The sequence below is a fragment of the Vitis riparia genome, unplaced genomic scaffold, assembly GCF_004353265.1.
Source record: "Vitis riparia cultivar Riparia Gloire de Montpellier isolate 1030 unplaced genomic scaffold, EGFV_Vit.rip_1.0 scaffold460_pilon_pilon, whole genome shotgun sequence".
NCBI classification, from domain to species: Eukaryota; Viridiplantae; Streptophyta; class Magnoliopsida; order Vitales; family Vitaceae; genus Vitis; species Vitis riparia.
Genome location: NW_023269682.1, coordinates 109,010 through 118,478, shown reverse-complemented (window position 1 = coordinate 118,478; position 9,469 = coordinate 109,010).

Sequence of the window (9,469 nt, the reverse complement as noted above, 5' to 3'; positions counted from 1 at the left end):
ACCCGACAAAATATTAAAGGCCTAGGGTGCCCACAAAGCACTCCACCAAAAACTAATGGCCTAGGAGTGCCCGTAAAACACCCGAAAAAATATTAACAGCCTAGGAGTGCCCACGAAGCACTCTACCAACAACTAACGACCTAAGAGTGCCTACAAAGCACCAACCAAGCCTTAGGCCACGAAGCATTTTGTTAAGCCTAACATAATGCCCATGAATCATTCAACCAAGCCTAAAACAATGCCCATAAAGCATTTGGACAAGTAGAAAAGAATGCTAGTGAAGTATTCGACCAAACCTAAAAGAATGTCCATGAAGCATTCGGCCACAAAGAATGCCCATAAAGCATTCCACCAAGCCTAAAAATATGCCTATGAAGCATTAAGCTAAGCCCAACAGAATGTCTGCAAAACACTCGGCCAGACCGCCAGCAAAAAGCTGATGAGTGCCCACGAAGCACTCGACCATGCCACATGAACTTAGCGGCTTAGGTATTCTTACAAAGCACTTAGCCATGCCACTAGAAAATTGCTAAGATGTGCCCATGAGGCACCCAGATCTTGCGACTTAGGTGTGCCCACAAAGCGCCTAGCTAAGCCACGCAAGCCTTGCAACCTAAAAATGACCAGAAAGCACTGGACTTGTAGTACTCCTAAACACCCAACCAGATCAAAGCCATTAACAACTAATCGACACACAATCAAATTACAACCCAAAAACAAACACCCAATAAACTTAGGAAAATACAGAAAACATATTGCAAATATCCAGTGAAGTCCAAAAAAGTATCGCACATATCCATTACATAAAAAAATGTCCATAACCAAAAAGGGGGAAGATTCCCCCCACAATTCTCTCATGCAACAACATCAGAGTATTGTCGGTAGCCTCCCTAGTCTCGGGTACGTTGCTAACAGCCCTCTCAACATCAACCACATTCCTAGGTGTTGGAGCACTCCTGCCCATGAAAAATGGCATATTGTATCACCGTTGGAGAATGATCATTTGAGGTGATATTCAGGTGAAAGTATCTGGGGTGATATCCGAGTGAAAGCATTTGGGTATGGAAAAAACCCTAGCCCAACTAGGAATGGCAATGGGGCGGGTTCGGGACATGTCATTCCCATGCCATTCCCGCACCTGATTATATAGTTATTTCCCATCCCCGGCACAAACCCGTGTTGAGGCAGGTTGATTGGTCCCCATCCCCGTTAACAAAAGAATTAATAACCCCATCCCCGCCCCGTCCCGAATGTCCATTGAGCCCTAACCCTAATTGGTGATGAGTAGATCTTATACCTAAATGCACTTTCCTTTCACTGCAAAATAACGAGATTATGATAATATACCAAATATGAAAAAATAATATCAAAGTTGAAATTAACACCACAACAATCAATAATTTTAAGCTCATAGTTAGTTTAAATGATTCAAAATTAATGCAAAACAGGAAAAAAAAAACCATTTGAACAATTTATAAGAGCATAGAATGAACAATGAACCAAATGGAAAATGGGTTAATATCAGCCATGGATGTGAATCCCTCTTCAAGCCAATCTTTGAACCAAAACTTCATCAAATCCACTACTTCAAAGGTTTTCGCGTTCCTTTTGAGTTGTGCTCTCGAACAAAGACTTCAAGGTGATGCTCTAGATGATTGTGTTGCACATATTTAGGGCAAGGAGACCAAAGTCTATGACTAGTTTGATGTCGCGATAGAGGAGTTTTGGGCTCTGAGGCTAAACCAAGAGCAAAATGGAATTGATTTCAGAGTATTTTAGTTGGTGTGAGGGAGGAAGAAAAAATGGTATTGATCCTGGAGTTAGGGTTTTAGGTGGTGCATTAGAGGAAGAAGAAGAAGTGGCTGTCAGAATTAGGGCAAATGGGAAGAATGAAAGACAATGTATCAGAGGAAAAAGAAGAAAAAGGAGCGGTTGTCAGAATTAGGGCTCGCAAATAGGAAAGAATGAAGTATATATATACAAGGAGTTTTCTGACATTTTACTAGTAATTAAAAGATAAGTTTGTAAATTTATATCTAGGGTGGGGCAGGGTGGGTTGGAACAAAATCCATACCCGTCTCAAACCCGATTCAAGTTTTTAAAATATTCCTAAATCCGACCTATACCCATTTTTTATATTTCACACCTGTCCCAATAGGGGCGGGGCAGAGCGGGTTACCCGGTTAGCCCACAAAATTGCCGCCCCTAAGCCTAACTATCCCATTTATAATGATGTCAAATGCATTAAGTAACCACCCCTTCGTTATAATGGACACGAAACCCAAAGGGCAACTCATCATGCCTCCCTTTGCACAATTTTCCATGCGATAGGACAAAGCCTAAGTAGCACGTCCCCTCGATATTTTTCAAATATCATAAAATCTCGCCTCATTTGCTCTCTCACCCAAAATTCCGGGCTATGACTACTCAACCAGTGAAAGGATGATAATGCGTGTACATACAAATACTTTCGATCCATTTTTATAATGTCTATTCATTTTATTCGGGTTTAGGTCAGTCATGTAAACTTGATTGAAGTCATTTGACATAGCCTAACTGAGGCATCTAGAAAAAGCACCAGTCAAAAGATGGCTCCTAGCTTTGGTAGCATCTAGAACGTGGCCTTGTAATATGTAAGTGGTGTTACATAATTTCAGGCGCATGAAGATGAACGTATCATTGAAGTGCAGAATATGCCTCCATGTGTGCAATAGTAAATCAAAATAATTGGTTATGTTATCATGGATATCAACCTATAAAAGAGAAAACAAGCCAATTATATGGGATTATTCTTTCTTACTCGACATTCTGTGTACCAACAACACCTATCCATAAAGCTGCTCTAACAATATATATATATATATGCAGAAAATTGCACATCATTGAAAGATGTCTCATATCATGTCACTCCCCAAGACCAACTCCAAGGGCATGACGGTCATTTCACACCTCAAACCCAAAGACTTAAAGTGTAACCTGACCCAAACAATTATCTTATAACTGGAAGTTACCAATTACTAAATACCTGTTTAGAATAGCGGAACAAAATTCTAAAATCTTCAAAACTTTACTTCAAAACTAAGCATCCATCAACCAAAATCCATTATCCAAATAAATTGTAAACTCAAACAATTAAAGTGCTAACAAAAATTTTCATAATCTCCAAATCTCAACTTCAAACTATCATAAAAAAAAATAAAAATAAAAAGTTTAATATCTAAATAGCTTCCAAAAATCAAATAATCCAAATGAACATAAACTTATAAGCTAATAATGTCCAAAAATAACATCCTAAGCAAAATCCTAATGATGACCATTCCCCAACCTAGCCATCACTCCTTGCCCGAACTAAGGGTACCTGAAAAATTATCAACAAAGGGGAATAAGCTTAAAGCCCAATAAATAATATTAATACAATTTCATGGATTAAATAGTTTCAATCATACTTGTAAATAGGAGATTTAGTGTAAAATCATTTTCATAAGAACGTTTGAGTACAAATATGCTAATACATTTTAAGGGGTTTAACAAAATTTTTTCCTTTATACCAAATCATTTCATATCCATTTCAAATCAAATACATTTCAATTGTTTTCACTCTGATTATCAAATAACAAATACTACCCATTTAAGTGGGACTTTACAAATAGGTAGCTAGCCTCAGATGTTCCTTTTTAAGGTGGACGAAACCAAACACTAATACAATAATATATTTGATCCATACTTAAAAGCAAAATTAACAATCACACATTTCAAACAACATATGTATATATATATATATATATATATATATATATATATATATATATATATATATATATATATATATATATATATATATTTTATTTTGCAAAATCTGTATTGATTTCCCTTACCTCAAAAGAAGTCTTCAAAAACTTGGGAGAAAAATAATTCAGGAAAATATACTCTTCACCTAACAAAGTATAAGAGAAATAATTATTACTATTTATCTAAAATTGCAGGTTTGACAATCCTAAAATTTTAGGTATTCAAATTAATGTTTTTAATTATGAAAGATAATTTAATCTATTCCTATTTTAGAAAAATTAATAAATTTCTAATTCATATAAAAATTAAATTTTATTTTCAATTTATTTCTTTCTTAGGGCACAACATAATTTAATTAAACTACAATTTATTCTACTCATTAAATTTTTTCCACTAAACATAAACTATATCCCCAACAATACTCCATTATTGCTAACATAATATAATATATTAACCATCAAACACCATCCGTACACATTTTCCTTTATTATTAATATTACAATTTTTTTTTTCTTTTCACCATTCTTCATCTTCCACAAGCACGCATTCTTCTTTTTTTCTTTCTTTCTTTTTTTAAAAAAACTTCCTCTAGTGCACACGCGTTCTCTTTCTTTCTTTCTTTCTTTTTTAATCCCTTAAGCCACATATAACAATATATTTATTTATTTATTTATTTTAAAAAAATTCATTACTTAGATCTATTCATCTAAGAAATTTTGAATTTCCTTATTTTCATCAATAGAACAATCTATATTCCTAATTTCAATATTTTGACCTAAAAGTTTTAAATAGGTTAACCCTAGCCTAAATCGAAATCTTCCAAAGAATCATTTAAAAAAAAAAAAAAAAACTTAAGATTTCTCAATTTCTAACAATAAAACCACCAATAATCCTAAATTTCCAATATTTTGATATTAAAACGAATTAAAAAAATAAACTAACCCTAATCTAAATAATTTTTTTTTTCAAAGAATAACTAGAGTATTTAGAACTAACTAACGAATATAATATATTAATTTAAGGTTAGAATCTTACCTAGAAAAAACCTGAACTTCAACTCTGAATCTCTAACTCTTGAGCCATACGATATCCAATTCTCTACTTCTTGTTGATAAGGTTTTTTGAATGGAGAAGACAAGAGGAAAAGTCCAATTTATACCTAGGATTTTTAATTGTAAAAGAACTCTTTCACCCTTAATGAATTTAATTAATTATTTAATTACTTTATAAATTACTATTTTGCCCCTAGATTAAATTTTGGGGTGTTACATATCAAGTACTTAAGTCACTACTTCCAACTGGCCGGCAGCAAAAGTGCAAGTTCATGGTGAGTTCTCTCTATATCCCATATATCATTGCTTTAATTATTATAAAAAAAAAAAAAAGTCTAGCGATAAAGTTCATATTATATATTATTACAAAAAAAAGGTCTTGTAATTAGTTGTGTGTTTTATTTTTGTAATTCCTGAGATCTTGTTAAAGTATGAGAGATATGGAGACAGTTTGTTATGTTTCCTTAGTTTTTTTCCTTAATAAAAAGAAACTAAAATTAAGTTGACAAAAGAAAAGTGTATTCAAATAATACATAATTTAGTAATAAATGTTTAATGAAGGAAAGCAACAATTTCTATCTTTCAACATCCTAATCATTTTCATTCTACAGGGTTGTCCCGTCCATCGCTTTCTGAAACTGGGTGGAACCTTTGCGGCATTAAAAACATTTATTTATGGGAGTAGAATACTAGATTGGATAACGTATCAGAGCTCAGGAAGTGAAGTAAAACCAAAGCTACCTCCAAATTGGTTTAATTCCAACTTCCTGGGTTTTGCTTTTAGTTTTATCATTTTTGGCCACTTCTCTCGCATGTTCATGTTAAAAGCGGATGTCTCGTTTGATTGGACATCTAGTGATGATTCTTTCCCCATTGATATCATGATTTTCGATATGATTTTCTATAAGAGAAGGTTGAAGTCGGATCACGTGTGCCTGTTTTATGTACCACTTCCCCAATGGAGGAATTGCTCTCAAGTGACTCACATCAAGGTATCATTTATGGCATACTTCAAGGAGGGTAAGATTGAAATTAAGAGGTGTGGGGTTGGTCTAGTGTACAATAATGAAGATGGGAATCACAACAATCCCCTAATGATCCAATTCAACTCTATTTCCTCTCCTCTTTCTCCTCCTAGTAAGTCAACCGTTGTCCTTGAAGAAATCCATGAGGAGGAACCTACAGGAAATGGGTGCTCTAATGTTAATGGCTCAAAAGAAGAGAATTCTAAATACCATATTGCTGATGAGGAGGAGCCCAATACTGCAACTGCCGACTCTGAGGATCACTCTAAATCAGATATCTTTGAAATGCAGTTATTAATGATGACATCCCTTGATTAGGAGAAACAGACCATACAAATGCTTAATATGCACCCAGATCTTCCTATAACATCTCTTGGTGAGTTGTGTGTTACTTTTCTTTTATTTTCTTTTCTGCTTTTCTTTCTTATATGATTTTGAGTAGATGTCTTAATTAAGACCAATCTTCCAGAACTTAATTAACTGGGTTGATGGATTGCTGAGGGGATTATTCTAGTGAAGGAGGAGGAGCAAGCAAAGGTAGGAGAGTAAGGAAAAGGTCTTGTAACAGAAACCAATCTTCCAGAATCTAATTGTTGTTGTATTTTTTTTCTTCATTCTATGTAACTAAAGGATTCACAGTACTCTAATTTGTTAGATTCTTAACTTGATACATTTATCACAGGTTTCACTACAATATGAAGTATCAGTTACTATGCAACCAAGTGATTGCATGCTTCAAAACCTCAGTAGAACTCAGAGCCTTACATTTGATTGCATTCCTTTTACTATCTCCACCTTGCATCATACTCCCTATATCTCAACATATTAATAAGCTTCAAAACTCAAATAAAGCCTGCATTTGATCTCACACTCTCTTACTTGGCCTCACTTCTATTTGGTTATAATTTAAATATGGTATTTTTGGTCCGATTTTCTTTCTCCATTGTAGAACCATAGTTTTTAAGTAGGTCATAAGTAAATTTGAGTCATTCCTTTGTTTTTTGAGTTGATTTCTATGCCTCACCATGCAACTTGTTGCTCCTATTTTATTTCTATTTCACATGCTGTTGGTATGCTTAAAAATGATTGTAAGTGAGAATTTGTGACTAAAAGGAAAAATAAAAAATAAAAAAAAATAAAAAAACTACTAGTCAAGAAATAGAAAAAAGGGAAAGTTGTGTTTTGGGCTTCCCATCCTAACATAATAGCATTTTCAAAACCCAATAATGGGAAATATGATAATCAACTTTTAATATGAAAAGTTTTATCATTTTTGTGCACTTTGAGCCGACTCCATCTCTTGTGCCCAAATTGTCCCTCCGTTTCTCCAACTCAGAATCCTCAACATCATCCCAACCTCCATACCACCCTATCTCATTTGGAAGCTTTCTCTCATCTTTCTTCATTCCTGAAAACCCAAAATCTCTCATTTTAGTTTAGAAATCCAAATCCAAAACTCCAAGACGATGTCAAAATGCATTTTTTGGCTGGTCTAGGAGCCATGGGAGTCTAAGAGAATCCAAGAAAAATGAAATGGAGCTCGGGTGGAGAGAGTGGGTACCCAAAAATCGAAACCCTAACCTCCAAATGTGTCCTAGGCTAGCAAATCTGTGTCCAAGATAGCTCTATCAGTAAGAAATAACACAAAACATCTCTCCTAGACCATTAAATTGGTGAAGCCCTTGAAGAACTAGAGGAAATGGTGCAGAAAATGAAGCACAGTAGACTCTTAAAGTATTGGGTTCCGACGAACCGATCGACCAATCCTCGATCGGTGACTGTACCATAGGTACTACCTTAAATGACCTTAGGTACTACCTTAATTAAGCTTAGGTATTACTTGTGTGAAGCCTCAAAACTTCATTTATGGATATTACTTATTTATGACCTTTAGAGCATGTCATTTTGTGATTAATTAGTGTGATTAGTTGGTTCAACTTTGGTATTTTGGTGACTGTATCTTAAGTACTACCTTAATAGCCCTAAGGTACTACTTTAATCCACCTTAGGTACTACCTTAACTGACCTTAGGTACTACCTAAGTAAAACTTGGGTTCTACCTATCTGAAGTCTCAGAACTTCATTTGTGGATGTTACTTACTTCATTTAGCAAGAAAGATAAATATTATATGTGAAAAAATTTATGAGAAAAATGAGATAGAAATGTGAGGAGAGACACTTGATTAAATAAGAAAACTCATTACAGTATAGATGTAAGAATGAGTAAAAACCACCTAATAGAGATACAAAGGTGAAGATGAAGATACAAAAAATCCATCAATCAAGAAACTAATCTTAGGGGATTAAGCTCACAAAAAATATCTAAGTGACCTATGTGACCTAAGTGGATAGTGCCAAAGTGAATTAAGTGAAAACTAAACCAAGGAGATATCCAAGTGATTAAAAAACATGCCAAGTGACTTAGGAGTACACCTAATGGGCCAGCTGCATCTAAATGGGCCTAGGGTGACAAGAACACCAAAAAAACGGTCGATCCGATTGAGAAAAATTCTCAAATTTTGATAGAGTGTCCCTCGAGGAATAAGGAATCCAACAAAAAAAAACAAGGTGCACAATTCCGAGCTTGGATGAGAGAGAAATAACTAAACAAGCCAGAGTGCTCCCGACTTAGATGGGCTTCAGCGAACTTCAACTGAACTACAGTCTTTATGAAGACCTTAACTTCTAACCTGTAGTATGATACAAACCAAGGAATTGACCATGACGACATTTCATAATGGACCAAATGCTCGCACTAAATCGAACCATAGGTGGACTCATGTGATGTCCGAAAACTGATTAACCCCAACAAGGGCCCCATGGCCATGACATACAAAGGTTGGGTGCGGGCGATACCCCTAAGATACATGCAAGTGTCAAGGGACAAAATTGAGGGTCTACAGTAGGAATTTGGAGTATGAGCGGAATAGGGAAAACAACCCTTGCTAGTGCTATTTACAGAAAAATCAGTGGTCACTTTGAAGTGTGTTGTTTTTTTGAAAATGTTGAGGAGGATTTGGAAATGAGGGTTTAATAAGATTACAACAAAAGTTTCTTGCTCAACTATTGGAGGAACCAAATCTAAATATTAAGGTACTCACATCTATAAAGGAAAGGCTCCACTCGAAAAAGGTCCTTATTGTTCTTGATAATGAGAATGATCCAATAATATTGAAATGCTTGGTTGGAAACCGGGAGTGGTTTGGTCGAGATTTAATTATGATGAAGCTCAAAGGTTCCTTTCACATTATTTGTTAAAACATGAAATTCTTAGAGATGATTTCATGGAACTTTCAAGAGAAGTAATAGGTTATGCTCAAAGCCTTCCATTGGCTCTAGAAGTTTTAGGCTCTTTTTTATTTAGCATGACCAAAGAAGAATGGAGAAATCAATTAGACAAATTGAAAAGTACCCCTAATATGAAAATTCAAGAAGTACTTAAAGTAAGTTATGATGGGCTAGATGACAAGGAGAAGAATATATTTCTAGACATTGCATGTTTCTTTAAAGGAGATGATAAAAATTATGTAATGGAAATACTAGATGGTTGCAACTTCTTCTCATTTAGTGGAACACGAGCTCTCATTGATAGGTCACTCATAA